This window comes from Rousettus aegyptiacus, unplaced genomic scaffold, assembly GCF_014176215.1.
Source record: "Rousettus aegyptiacus isolate mRouAeg1 unplaced genomic scaffold, mRouAeg1.p scaffold_m13_p_2, whole genome shotgun sequence".
NCBI lineage: Eukaryota > Metazoa > Chordata > Mammalia > Chiroptera > Pteropodidae > Rousettus > Rousettus aegyptiacus.
The window spans coordinates 141,829,825-141,841,916 of NW_023416295.1; the positions used below are offsets into that span (position 1 = coordinate 141,829,825).

The 12,092-nt window shown below is 37.3% G+C and overlaps 1 pseudogene; it reads left to right on the forward strand.

The window, feature by feature from the left end:
* Positions 1–11,236: 11,236 nt before the first annotated feature.
* LOC118614370 lies at positions 11,237–11,355 on the forward strand (annotated as a pseudogene).
* The last annotated feature ends 737 nt before the right edge of the window (positions 11,356–12,092 follow it).

The window sequence follows — 12,092 nt, forward strand, 5'->3', positions numbered from 1 at the left end:
CCCATAGAGAAACTTTCCATCTAGTTACACATCCCATCACAAGACTGACATTTTCTGTTTTGTTTGTTATGGGCTGGAGGGTGGCTTTAATTCGGTTTTCTCTCCTATCCCCAAGTCCTCATCTTTGCCAAATCAAGAAGTAGTCAGGGAGGGAACAAAGGGGGAAAAATACATGAGCACTTGCATACACCAAGTGATCTCAGAAGCAACTTAATACTGCTTCAGGTCGTCCATGTCTTACAAATCAGTTTCATTCTGTGGATTGTATGCACACCACTTCTAGTGTGTCTCTAATAAATTAAAATCTGCTGAAATGGTAAAATATACTGAAGATATAGTGAATGGTCTACAGGCTACACAGAGAGGCCATTATTCTAAAAGGAAGTAGGAAAAGCAATCATAAAATTTTGAAAAATTATGCAATAACTTTGTACTTATTGCCCATCTGTATTCATTACAATGTTCTACTTCATAGACATATAAATAGAATGGGAAAGTAACAGATCCACAGTGTGCTCTTGACATGGCTCTCAACTTCAGTCAATGAAATTCAATTAGAGTCTTTAATAAAGAAAACTTCAAAAGCGCCAAGCATTTGTCTACATATTTCTTTATGCTGTCCTAAAGTTACTCACTACACTTCCTTCCAGTTCCTTCCTTTCTCTCAAAAAGTCTCTTTTGCAAAGAGATGGGAAGCTACATTTGCTTAGGTTTGCTGGGGAATGCAGGTGCATTGGCGGCATCATTTTCCATAGGTATTGAGCTGTCTGTATTGCATCTTCCTTAAGCACTTCACTGCGCTCTAGCTCAGGGAGCTCTAGGACATCATGCTAAATGTTCTCTAAAGAAAAGGACCACACAGATAAGACCGTAAAATTGCCAGGGATTCAAATGGGTTTTACGACAGTCACGCTGATCAAAAGGGCTTAACCAAGAGGGTTTTTAATCATCTTTCAGCTTCGGAGTGTTCTCAGGTTCAAAGAAATGGTTCTGTGTTTTGTTTAGTTTTGGCAAACCTCTCTTTTCTTCAATAACCTCAGAAAAACAAAGCCAACAGAGTGAGGAATTGCTCAATTTTGTTTCTATGTTCAAGCAAAACATATCACCTGGAGGAGGTCTTTTTTGTTTAAATCAATTCTGTATATTTTTAAGAATATTTTGAACTGGACACACTCACTTGAAATGAACACTTACCCTTTTGAAACTAAAAAAGTTTTAAATTGTGCTGGGATCATACAAATTTATTGTTGCAAAAAAATAAAACGTTTTAGCTGTGTCTTTTATTGTTTTGCAAAGCTCGATGTCAAAATATTTAGCATCACTCTTTTTTTAATTCAAAATACCAAAGTATGAGGCATAATGTGAAGTGGTAATGTGGCCCAGAAGATGGGAAAGCAACCACCTTTGCAACTCAGGGACCAAAATGTGAAGGAAGATGTTAGACTATCTCAGTCTCATTTAATTTACAATGGCTTCCTTGTCTCCTCCTCCTTTTTTCTTCTTCTTCTCTTCCTTCTTCTTCCTCTCAGTCCCATTTCCTCCTTCTCTTCCTTTCTCTCCTTTCCCTCTTTTTTTTTTCCCCCCAACTGGTCAGCAAATGTGTGCAAACTTTAGATACCCTGGTAGAGTGGGTACAGGATGACTTTGCTAAAGAGAGGTAGTTCTGCTTCATTTACTTACAAAAGTACTGCTCTCTCAGAACAATATTCCACTGAGCACTCCTAAGATTTTGTCAAATCTTTAAAAGGAAGAGCAGAAAAGAACAAATCTCTATCTGCTTTTCAAATACCTCTTTTTATTTTTTGCAGAAAAATATGAAAATGAATATACATAAATAGTGAAAATATGTGAGGCAGTTGGAGTTACAAGAACATCATGTAGTACATCACTTAATCACATAAACCACAAGACAGGGGAAAAAACCCTAACCCAAATACGCTATTTAATAATCACTAAGGGTCAGAAAGAATCCACAAGCATCCCAGAATCTGTGTCCTTAGTTTACCTCAGATTTGGACGGGGGTGAGGAGGAAACGGGAGCAGAAGCATAGTGAGTATGCCTAATTGCTCATTATCAGTCTTCACACAGCATTTAGCTATGAAGCCAATTAAGGAAGGAGTTGGAGTCTGGATCTCTTTTTCAGTCTGATAGATTTGTAAAGGCCCTTAATTGGCTATTTTATTCATTTGTTTGTTTAGTTTTGTTCTGCTTTCCTTTACCCAAAACTCTGAGAGTACATCTTGGAAAGAAGTTAAGTCTTGAGGGAAATTTTGAATGAAGAGAAAAAGGAAATTTTCAACATAGGTGTTTGTAGAACATAATCTTAGGGATTATGTGGTAGGCTGGGTATGGGGCAGGGGTGAGAATGAAGTGGGTGTGAGGGGAAGAAGATGCAAAAGTGTGGTAAAAGCCAGGGCATAACGTTCATCCAGCCTCAAACAAACCTTTCAAAAAGAATTGGAGAGAAGCATCCCCAAACAAGAAAGCTCAGAGGGCATTTAAAAATCAGAGATGGGGAGAGGAGGGAAACTTGGAGTAGGGAAATGAAGAGAAGAAGTTGGCGGGGTGTGGATAGGCTCAGGTATGTGAAGTTCGGGGTGACACTGAGACACCCACATGGAGATGTTTAGAGCCTTTTTGCCACAGTATATGTTTAATGCTCTCAAGCAAAAATTCAGAAGTCTCTAGGGTTTACCATGCTAAAGCCTACTTTAGGAAAACACGATAGCATTCTACATATCCATTCACTAAAATGTTTGATTCTGTCGAAGCCATTTTAACCAGAGTGGATCTGTAGTGCGCCGTTTTACTTCTTTAAGGATCCCACAGAGTGACTCTTATGATCTCATTCAAACTAATAAGCATCACTTTCTTCCTCTCTTAAATCCACATCCCTTTGCCTCTTAAACATCATGGAAAGGAAATGTGACATTTTAGAAGGTGTTGTGCTGACAGCCCCTCAAACTGAGGCTCGATCTAACCAGAAAGGAGAGCTTGTGCTATGCTATAGCCATTAAATGTTCTCTCCCCAGTGCCCTCTACGACATCCTTAACCCACTAGGTTGGGATCAAAGGGTAATTCAAATGCATTCAGTAGCAGTAAAAGACAGATGACATTGTGTTATTTCTTCTTTAAGTGTCTGTGAAATTCTTGAGGACAAGGGCATTGCACTCTCTCACTCATCTTTAAGAAAATAGTTGCGCTGACCGATTAAAGGGCAGTATCCAGTACAGTGCCTTAGATCATAATCGGTTCTCATTAATTGTTTTTTGGATGAATAGAAATTATTTGGCTCCTGAAACTAAATGTTAGGGGAAAAAAAGCATCTCAGTAGAAAACTTCAGAGTAGAAGTGTTTGATTAGGCTTGAGCAGTTTTTTTTTCTTTCTCTGAAAAAGTATATCAGGGGACCTCAATATCTATCTCTGAATTTCTAGAGTTCTTTAGTCCAAAGCTGCAACCATTATTTGGGTATTCAGTTAACCAAAAAAGTAAGTAGAGATTCATGGTTCTTTTTTTAAGTACATGTTTAATCAAATAGATCTTTGGGCTTTTCTTCTTATAGCCTTTAGAACAAGCTGAACCAAAAGCAAATGTATAATTTTGTAGAAAAAGTTTCTAAATCATATTAATTCTTTATCTACCTTTTACATTGCAACAATTTTTCTATCGCTGAATTTTTGTGATAAAAATCTTCTCAAGTCCATCTAGTCGAATGATTGTTTTACTTAGTATGCTTTATGGCTTCGGTGTTCTGTTTAGAAGGATTTAAATGCCATAATGTATATACATATTAGCCTATGGTTAGTCTATTGTTTTTATCATTACACATTTTACGTTCAAATGATTTGGAACTAAATTTGATTAGTAGTGGGGAAATATAACTTTATATATGTTTTTCCCAAAAGCCAGTTGTTCTAAAACTATTAAAGAACATATTTAATCTTTATCATTAAACTTATCTGTATTTGAGTCTACTGAGACTCGGTAGTCAAATATATTGTTTAAATTGTATTGATTTATCTGAAATCATTCCTCTTCCTTTTTTTTAAGCCACATTGGCTGTCCTCATTCAGGCCGTAATGATTTTCCAACACATCTTACACACCATGGGAATAAGGTTCTAAAAGCAAGCAACTTCCCCAATAAAAATCTACAAATGACTGCCCATTTCATTCCATGTTCTATACCTTCAAGGGCCACCAAGGCACTGAGCTTAACCAAGTGAAACTCTTTGTAGTTTCCCAGATATACCTTATTGGTTTTGTTCTGTTTTTTTTTTTTTTTTTTTTTTTTTTTTTGATCCTTTCCTTTGTAAAAGTTATATAGCTTGGCAAGTGCTATTATAGAGGTATGACAAAGTAGATTAATATGATTGGAGAGAATTCTTGGGAATAGAAAGGAGTGAGTTTTGGCCAGAATGAACAGGGCACGGAGGTGTGGAATAGCACTTATGCTGTCCCAGAACCAACAATTGTCGAGAATGACTAGGGTACAAGTGCAGGTGAAGACATAAATGGGATCCAGATTCATGAATGTTCTTGCATGTCATGCTATGGACTTAAGAGTTTTTCCTGTAGGAACATGGAGTCAAATTTAAAAGTGGAAGTAGCTTGATCACAATTTTTTTTTTTTGAAAAATTAGTTTTTTTTGGATAGTAGCCTGCAGGATGGATTGATGGAGAATGAGTTCAAAAGTCAGAAGCCAGGTTAATAATAGATTCTTTAATATAGGTGGCATGTGACAAGGGCTTGAGCCCAGGCAATAATACTGAGAATCAGAGGAAGAGGTACACATGATATTAATTAAGGAATTCCTATAAAATTTTGTGACTGACCAAGCATGAGGGTAAAAATAGAAGAACTAGTAATTGATCTCTCCACCCCACCTGCAAATCTCTTACCGACTACAAGTCCTGGCTGGACTAATTGGGTAAATAGTGATGTTCTTCACTAAGCTAGGAAATGCAGAAATAGTATCTGTTTAGGGGATTATGGGATGATGGGGATGAAAGAAGAGACAATATACTTAATCTTGGGCATGTGGAGGGTTTTCAGAAGGGAGTTTTCCAGAGAGCTAAATGCTCCTGAGAGAGCCAGTCAGATGCAGACTAAAAAGTGCCCCTTTGGACTTAAGAGGCTTGTTTAAGAAGCTAGGAAATAAATAGAGACTATCAGTACAAACTGCCTTGGAAATTAGTTTAGGTGTGAAGGGAAATAGATCAGTGGCTACAGGAGGCACCTGTTCTCTACCTTTTATTTTACTGTGGGATTCATAAGAGTTTATGCTGTCTCCCAAGTTGGAGTGCAACCTCTTTGAGGCCATATACTGTGTCGCGGTTTCTTGAATGACCACTTGGTTCTCAAAGCCCTAAAATTTTATGAGTTTTAAATCCTCCAGAGTGTCTATAATTATCCTGGTACTCAGGCAGTAGCATTCAATTAAATAGTTGTTGAATTGAATACTGTGGATGGGTGACTCACAACACTGGACTGGATTATTCAAAATGTCAGTGCCTCAATTTCCTCCTCATCAACAGCAATTATTATTGGAGTTCTTTTAATAGTAAATTGAACATGGAAACGTTGTCCTTGCTGTCAAGAAATGTTCTCATTCATCTACTTAATGAAAAGGCCAGTCTTCCTTCCTTCCTAGAAATATTATGAGGAGTAGTTCACATATGCGGGCTAGCGCACGCATAGGGCTCTTGGACACAGCCAATATGTACAATCTCCCTTCATATATTATGCACTCTTGGTAGGTATAACCACGAGTCAGCTAACCACACGGGATGCTTTTAGGTCTGGCAAGTGGGATGGAAAGCTCGCTACATCAGTCTCCTCTGTGAGTGCCTGCACGCTTTCTGGCTTCAAGCTGGAAACGTCCTGTGATGTGTCTGGCCTGGCCAAACCCAGGAAGTACTGAACATATTAAAATTTAAAAACAAACCGAAGTTGTTTGGAACCTCCCAAAACACTCACGTTGTGTCTGAGGGTGAAGGCTTGGATTCATTTCTGATCTGACATGAGCACTACATATCAGAAAAACACAAACAGTGCAGGGTAATTTTATGAAAGGGCTACACCCTTGCATTCTGTCTTACGACAGTCTTGCAAAGCAGTCCCCCTCTTTAGGCCTGGAGGGAGTTTGCGAAGCCTTCTTTCTTCTTTCGATTCCTTTTCTGTTAGGTTGTCATAGGAATATGTGTTTATGGATAAATTTTTAGGCAGCTTGACCTGAACATTCTGAAGCAGAGCTGGGGATCACTCACCTTGGGAGCTACCCACCTGTGGAGGCTGGCTTAGTTCTTGCTCTGTATTTGAGTAAATCTGCCTATGGCAGGCCGTGGGGCAGCCCCCAACCTAGTCTACTGCTTGTGAAGAGCCAGACCACCCACGGGTAATCCGCAGGCATCTGTGACTGGGTAATCAGGAGTTGGCTAAATCAAGCTGATGGCCAAAAGTGAACCTAATGGTGAGGAATGAAGCTTCCAGAACAACACACAAGGGTGTGTTTGACTGCAAATTGTGTTTAGATCATTGAAAAGAATTACAGAATCATCTAGAGCTGTAAGTAACCAGAGCAACTATGTAGCTCCAACCCTCCATTTTTTCACATGAAGGAAGCGAGGCGCAAAGATTTTTATGTGAGTTATCCAAAGTCAACAGTGGTTAGTGATGCAGCCAGAACTAAGAACCTTGAGCTGACTTCCTCTCTCAGAGCTAAAACACACACACACACACACACACACACACACACACACACACGTGCACACACACATTCCGCACAAGTTAATTTTAAAATAACTTGTAATTCATTAGAGATTTACAAAAATCAGTCTCTAACATAATCCTAACACACCCGCTTGTACATAGTGTTTGGAAGCTTTCAGAGGTAGATAAATTAATTTATATAACAGGGCATTTCAAGGAGAAAATGAACTGAGATCCTTGTCTTTGAAATTCAAAGAAATTAAAACATATTTCTTATCCTGAAATGGCCCTTTTCAAGGGTCAAGCAGAAACAGAAACGAAGTTATTGAAACAGAATTCATCTAAATGCATCTACTATGATGATTTACCAGTAGATATCTGGCATCCAAAACTGGGGAGAAAACAGCTGCCCACACCAAAATCCCTGACTCAGCCATTCTAGAATCAGCCCAAACTGGGCAAGTGTCTGTGTTAATAAATCCATAGAACCCAGGACAGTTTTGATTCAGAATGCCTTTAGCTCAGTGCACCACAGAGAAAAGGAGCCACATTCTAAACATTACATGTAAGGAACTGCTACATTCTGAGCCAAGATCAATTTCAGCAGCGGTGACCTGAGCGCAGAACTGCTATCAAGCCAAGGTTACAGCAGGCACCACACCAAGCCATGGCATTAGCATTCACTATTGCAGCAAGTGCGTGTCAGGGACTTTCTATGCACATAGTTGCAGACTCAGGACTGCTAGGATTTAAGAGGAAGCAACAACAAGCTCTGGCTTTATCATTGGTGACAGAAACAAGTAGGAGGGGGCATCTCTTTAGACTATGGTTTTAAGTGGTACACGGTGGTCTCTGGCTTCAGTGAGAGTAATTGTAGTAAGGTAGGATTTATTGTTCACCTAGTCTGGACAGTGAATATGGATTCCTCCAGCCTCAAGGGGTCCATCTTTCTTTCATCTTATCTGATTAAGGAATAGGAATCTGAGGTGGCTCTTTGGAGGTGAGTAAGAACCCAGGAGGTTCTATGACATGTCGGGAGAAGAAGGGTGAGATAGATGACTAGTCTTCTTGGGACAGCACTGTCGGTGACGTTGTGTATACTCCAGACTATTAGAGTGAGTTGTGCTTATGGGCATAACATTTACATTTAGTAGGTTCTTATTTCTTCTCATTTAACACCTGAATGATATGTCTGAGCTCTTTCTGAAGTGTGGTGATCCTATGCCCCCTCAAGAAGTTTCTTCTTCTCTTATAAATGGTTTCACATAAAATATATTTCATCATGATACAAGATTCCAATTCCCAAATGACTTTCTTTTTTATATATATTTCACTCTCTTTCTATTAGTAAATTTTTCTTTAAACCAATTTAGACATTCACTACAGCTCCTAGATCCTTGAATTCACAGATAGAGCATAATGAAAAAGGGAAACTCTCCAAATAAAGGCCAATAGTAGGTGTTAAACAAATTCACCTTGAGATGAAGGAGACTGTTTACTTACAGCTATAGTTTCCCTTGTAGAAATGACAAAATAGTATCCCTTTATCAGAATTACTTTTCATATAAGTTTTTCAAAACTCAGTGAAGGGAAATTGTATATTTTATTTCCTGTGACATCCTTCTTAGTCTCAAGTATCCACATTAAATGTCATCTCCCCTGTAAAATCTTCTATGAAAATGTTACTCCCCAGAGAAAAATATCTGTTTCCCCACTTTTCCTCTTTTTTTTTTTTACTCTTATTTTTAGGTACAATAAGAAAGTATATGCATTTCTTTCCCCTCCTACACAGTTGGTTTCTTGAGGACAAGGACTATATTTTACTCATCTTTGTAATCCTAGTATCTCTCAGATAGTAGATATCTTTTTAAAATCTTGTTGGATTTAATCGAACTTATATAATATTTCAAAAATATAGAATTTGTTTTAAATCTCAAGGATCACCCAATTGGCTGGAAGTCTCTGCCTTAGAGAATCAGTGAATTATTTAGGATATAAAAATTGGGGGAATGTAGAAATTAATGTGTCCACTCAATAGTTTATTACCTGTAGAACTGAGAAAATCACAATTTGTCACACTAAGCTTGTGTCTCATCTAAAATATGAAGGTAGCATTTGTCCCAACTGCCACATAGTGTACCTGTGTGGATTAAAATCACATTCTAATATATATGAAGATATTTTGTAAATAGTAACATGCCATTTATAATTATTAAAATTATTTTAATTTTTCTCAGGTATCTATAATCTTAGATCTGTAAGTTTATAGTTTTCATTAAATTTGGGAAACTTTTAACTGTCATTTCTTGAAATATCTCTTCCCTCTCTTCTCTTTTGGGTTTCTCATTACATGTATGATCTCCCACAGATCACAGAGTCCCTTAAAAGTTTTAGTCTTTTTTTTCCTTTATTTTGGATAGTTTCAATTTCACTGATTATTTCTTTCACAAGTTCAAAATTATTTTTAATCCCTTACAATGAAATTTTAATTTGAGGCATTGTATTTTTCAACTCTAGAAGTTCCATTTGGAACTTTTTCATATTTTTCACTTTTCCACTTATTATGTGTGTCTTCTTTTAAATTCTTGAGCCTTTTTTTATAGTTATATGCTTTAAAGTTCTTTTCTGTTAATTTCATTATTTCTGGGGTATGTTTCTATTGACTAGTAATGTATTACATTTTTCTACTTTTTCCTGTTAATGTGTCATATTTTCCTGCCTCTACATATGTGTAGCAATTCTTTATTAGATCATAATTTTTATGTTTTCAAATGCTGGATTTTATTATATTCTTTAATGGGTATTGGCTTTTGCTCTAGCACAAAGTAAGTTACTGGGAACAGTTTATCCTTTTGAGGATTGTTTTCAAGTTTGATAGGAAGTCTAGAGTAGCTTTAACCTATTGACAGTTTAGCCCCACTAATAATGCATGACATTTCTGGGGTCTCTACACCCATGAGTTTAACAAGGACTTTCTACTCTGGGTGGTTAGAATCTGAATGTCTCTGGGACTTGTGTGGACCCTAGAAACTGTTTATCTTACCATTTCCCAACTTTTTTTTTTTTTGGCCCAGCCTCATAGGGTTCTTCCCTGTACATAAGCAAAATATTTAACTGCCACCTAAAAGGAATTCTTATGCAGATTCCTCCTATGTATCTCCCTTTTCTTAGATAGTCTTCCCTAAAAATGCCAGACATTTCAACTTCCCTGAAGTCTTTTCTTTATCTTCTTCATCCAGAAAATGTGCCATGCTTTGTTTGCTCAGAAAAGCTTGTAAGCAGAGAGCCAGAACAGTTCTAGGGCTCCCCTATTCCTCTTCCCTCAGGATCAGAGTTTTCTGTTGTCTGTTGTCCAATGTATGAAACCATTGCTGCATATATTTTCCTAGTTTTCTAGTTGTTTACTGTAGAATAGCAAACCTGGTCCCAATTATTTTATTATAGCTGAAACATAATAATTGAAACTTTAAGTTGTCTTTTGCATATAGCCCATAAATTATATTGTTGGAAGACAACTTTTCATGAGTCTCTGATATTTCTATATGTCTTGTGAGTAAAGAAAGTACTGATTCTTTTTTGTTCCCAACAATATTTTTAAGGGCGTTTGGCTAGTAAATAGTCTTGAAAGACAAAGTTAATATCTCTCAGAACAAAGGGCAGATTTCCTTAAAGCTTTAGAAGCTAGCTCCCTCTGTGGCAAATGACAACATAATATTAGCTAATATTTATTCAGGGAATATTTTGCAAAAGATTTTTTAAATAAAATCATTTCAAAAACTGAGCAAAATACATTTTTATTCCCATTTTCATATAAGAAACAGAGGTTCGGAGAGCTTGTGATTTGGACAGTCAAATGCGTAGTAAATAGTAAGCCAACATTCAATGCTAAGTGTTTCTGTTCTCCTTCCAACATCATGAAAACTGCTAGCACTACACAATTATAACAATATTAACATAAAAAGCATATAATTGAGGTTTAAATTATGTGGTAGACTAAAACAACTACAGAATTCAGAAGAAACAGAGTCTGGTGCCAGCTAAGTTCCTCAGAAAAGACTGACGGGAGGTAGAAGAACTAAGTAACCTAAGCTAGTGCCTAAAGTCTGGCACTCAAAGGCTATCCTACAAAGGTTCCTATAAATCCTGCAGTCTACAATGGAGCTGTGCTATTTCCTGCCTCGAAAGTGAAGCTATAAATGAGAGCATATTCATGAAACATGCCGAGAGATAATTCCTTCACCTTCACACATACAGCTCTTGCTCACCCATGATTGGGTTGCAGGCTGACAGAGGGCGTTTCAGTGGTTATAGGCACACTGGCATCTACTTCAGTCTCCAAAGCTAACATGGGGGGTGGGGTGCAGGGGGTGTTTCTCGGTAAAGGACTTAACAAAATAATTTTTTAAATTTCAATTCTATCCCTGAAAAGTAAATATATGAAATCACTCATTTCCAATTAAGTACTTAATTTTAATAATCCATTTATAAAATCTTAATAAGGCATTTAGAAGTCCCTGCATAGTCTATAGCAATGCCACCCTGAACACACCCAATCTTGTCTGATCTTGGAAGCTAAGTAGGGTTGGGCCTGGTTAGTACTTGGAGGGGAGACCACCTAGGAATACCGAGTGCTATAGACTTAAAAACAACAACAACAACAACAACAAAACTAAAAGTTCCTGCATATACCAGACCATCGAAAATAAAGTCTTTCCTCTAAAATTCCCTATCCTCCAAAATCAAGAATATAAAATCCCCCAGAACCCAAGAAAGAACACTGGAGCTAACAGGGTCCTACAGGTCACTGGGGTTTGGGGGAGATAGGGGGGTGGTGTTTTAAGGAAAAAAATTGAGTAATTTCCACTGTCCGTTGAATGTGTTTAAAAATCAGTGTTAACATACTATTCTAAATCTGACTTTTTCTTCCGGGGGGTCAATTGAAAAAGAAGTGAAAGATACAATCAATCTTGCCAATTCTAACGAGAACATAAAAAACTTACATAAACACTAAAATTTGACTAGCAGAGAAAAATGGATATTATCTTGAACATGGTTCTGTAACCAGAAGCTCCCTGGATCTGGCCTTAAATTCTCATGGAATTTGCTAGAGATAAACAAATTGGATGCTTCCACAAGATGAAGAACTGATCATTTACATGTTTTTTAGCAAGCAGAAGAAATACTTAGCATATTCTTTTTAATATGACAAATATTTATTGAGGGGTATTTTGTACTGGCAATGATAGGAGACACGAAGACAATAGACAGAACATGTCTCCAAAATGCTTTAAGGAGAAAGGAATTTTGTGGTGGTAATAAATGTATTTGAATAAGTGTATGAAGTCAAGACTTAATAAGGAGGTAGGTAAAATGGACA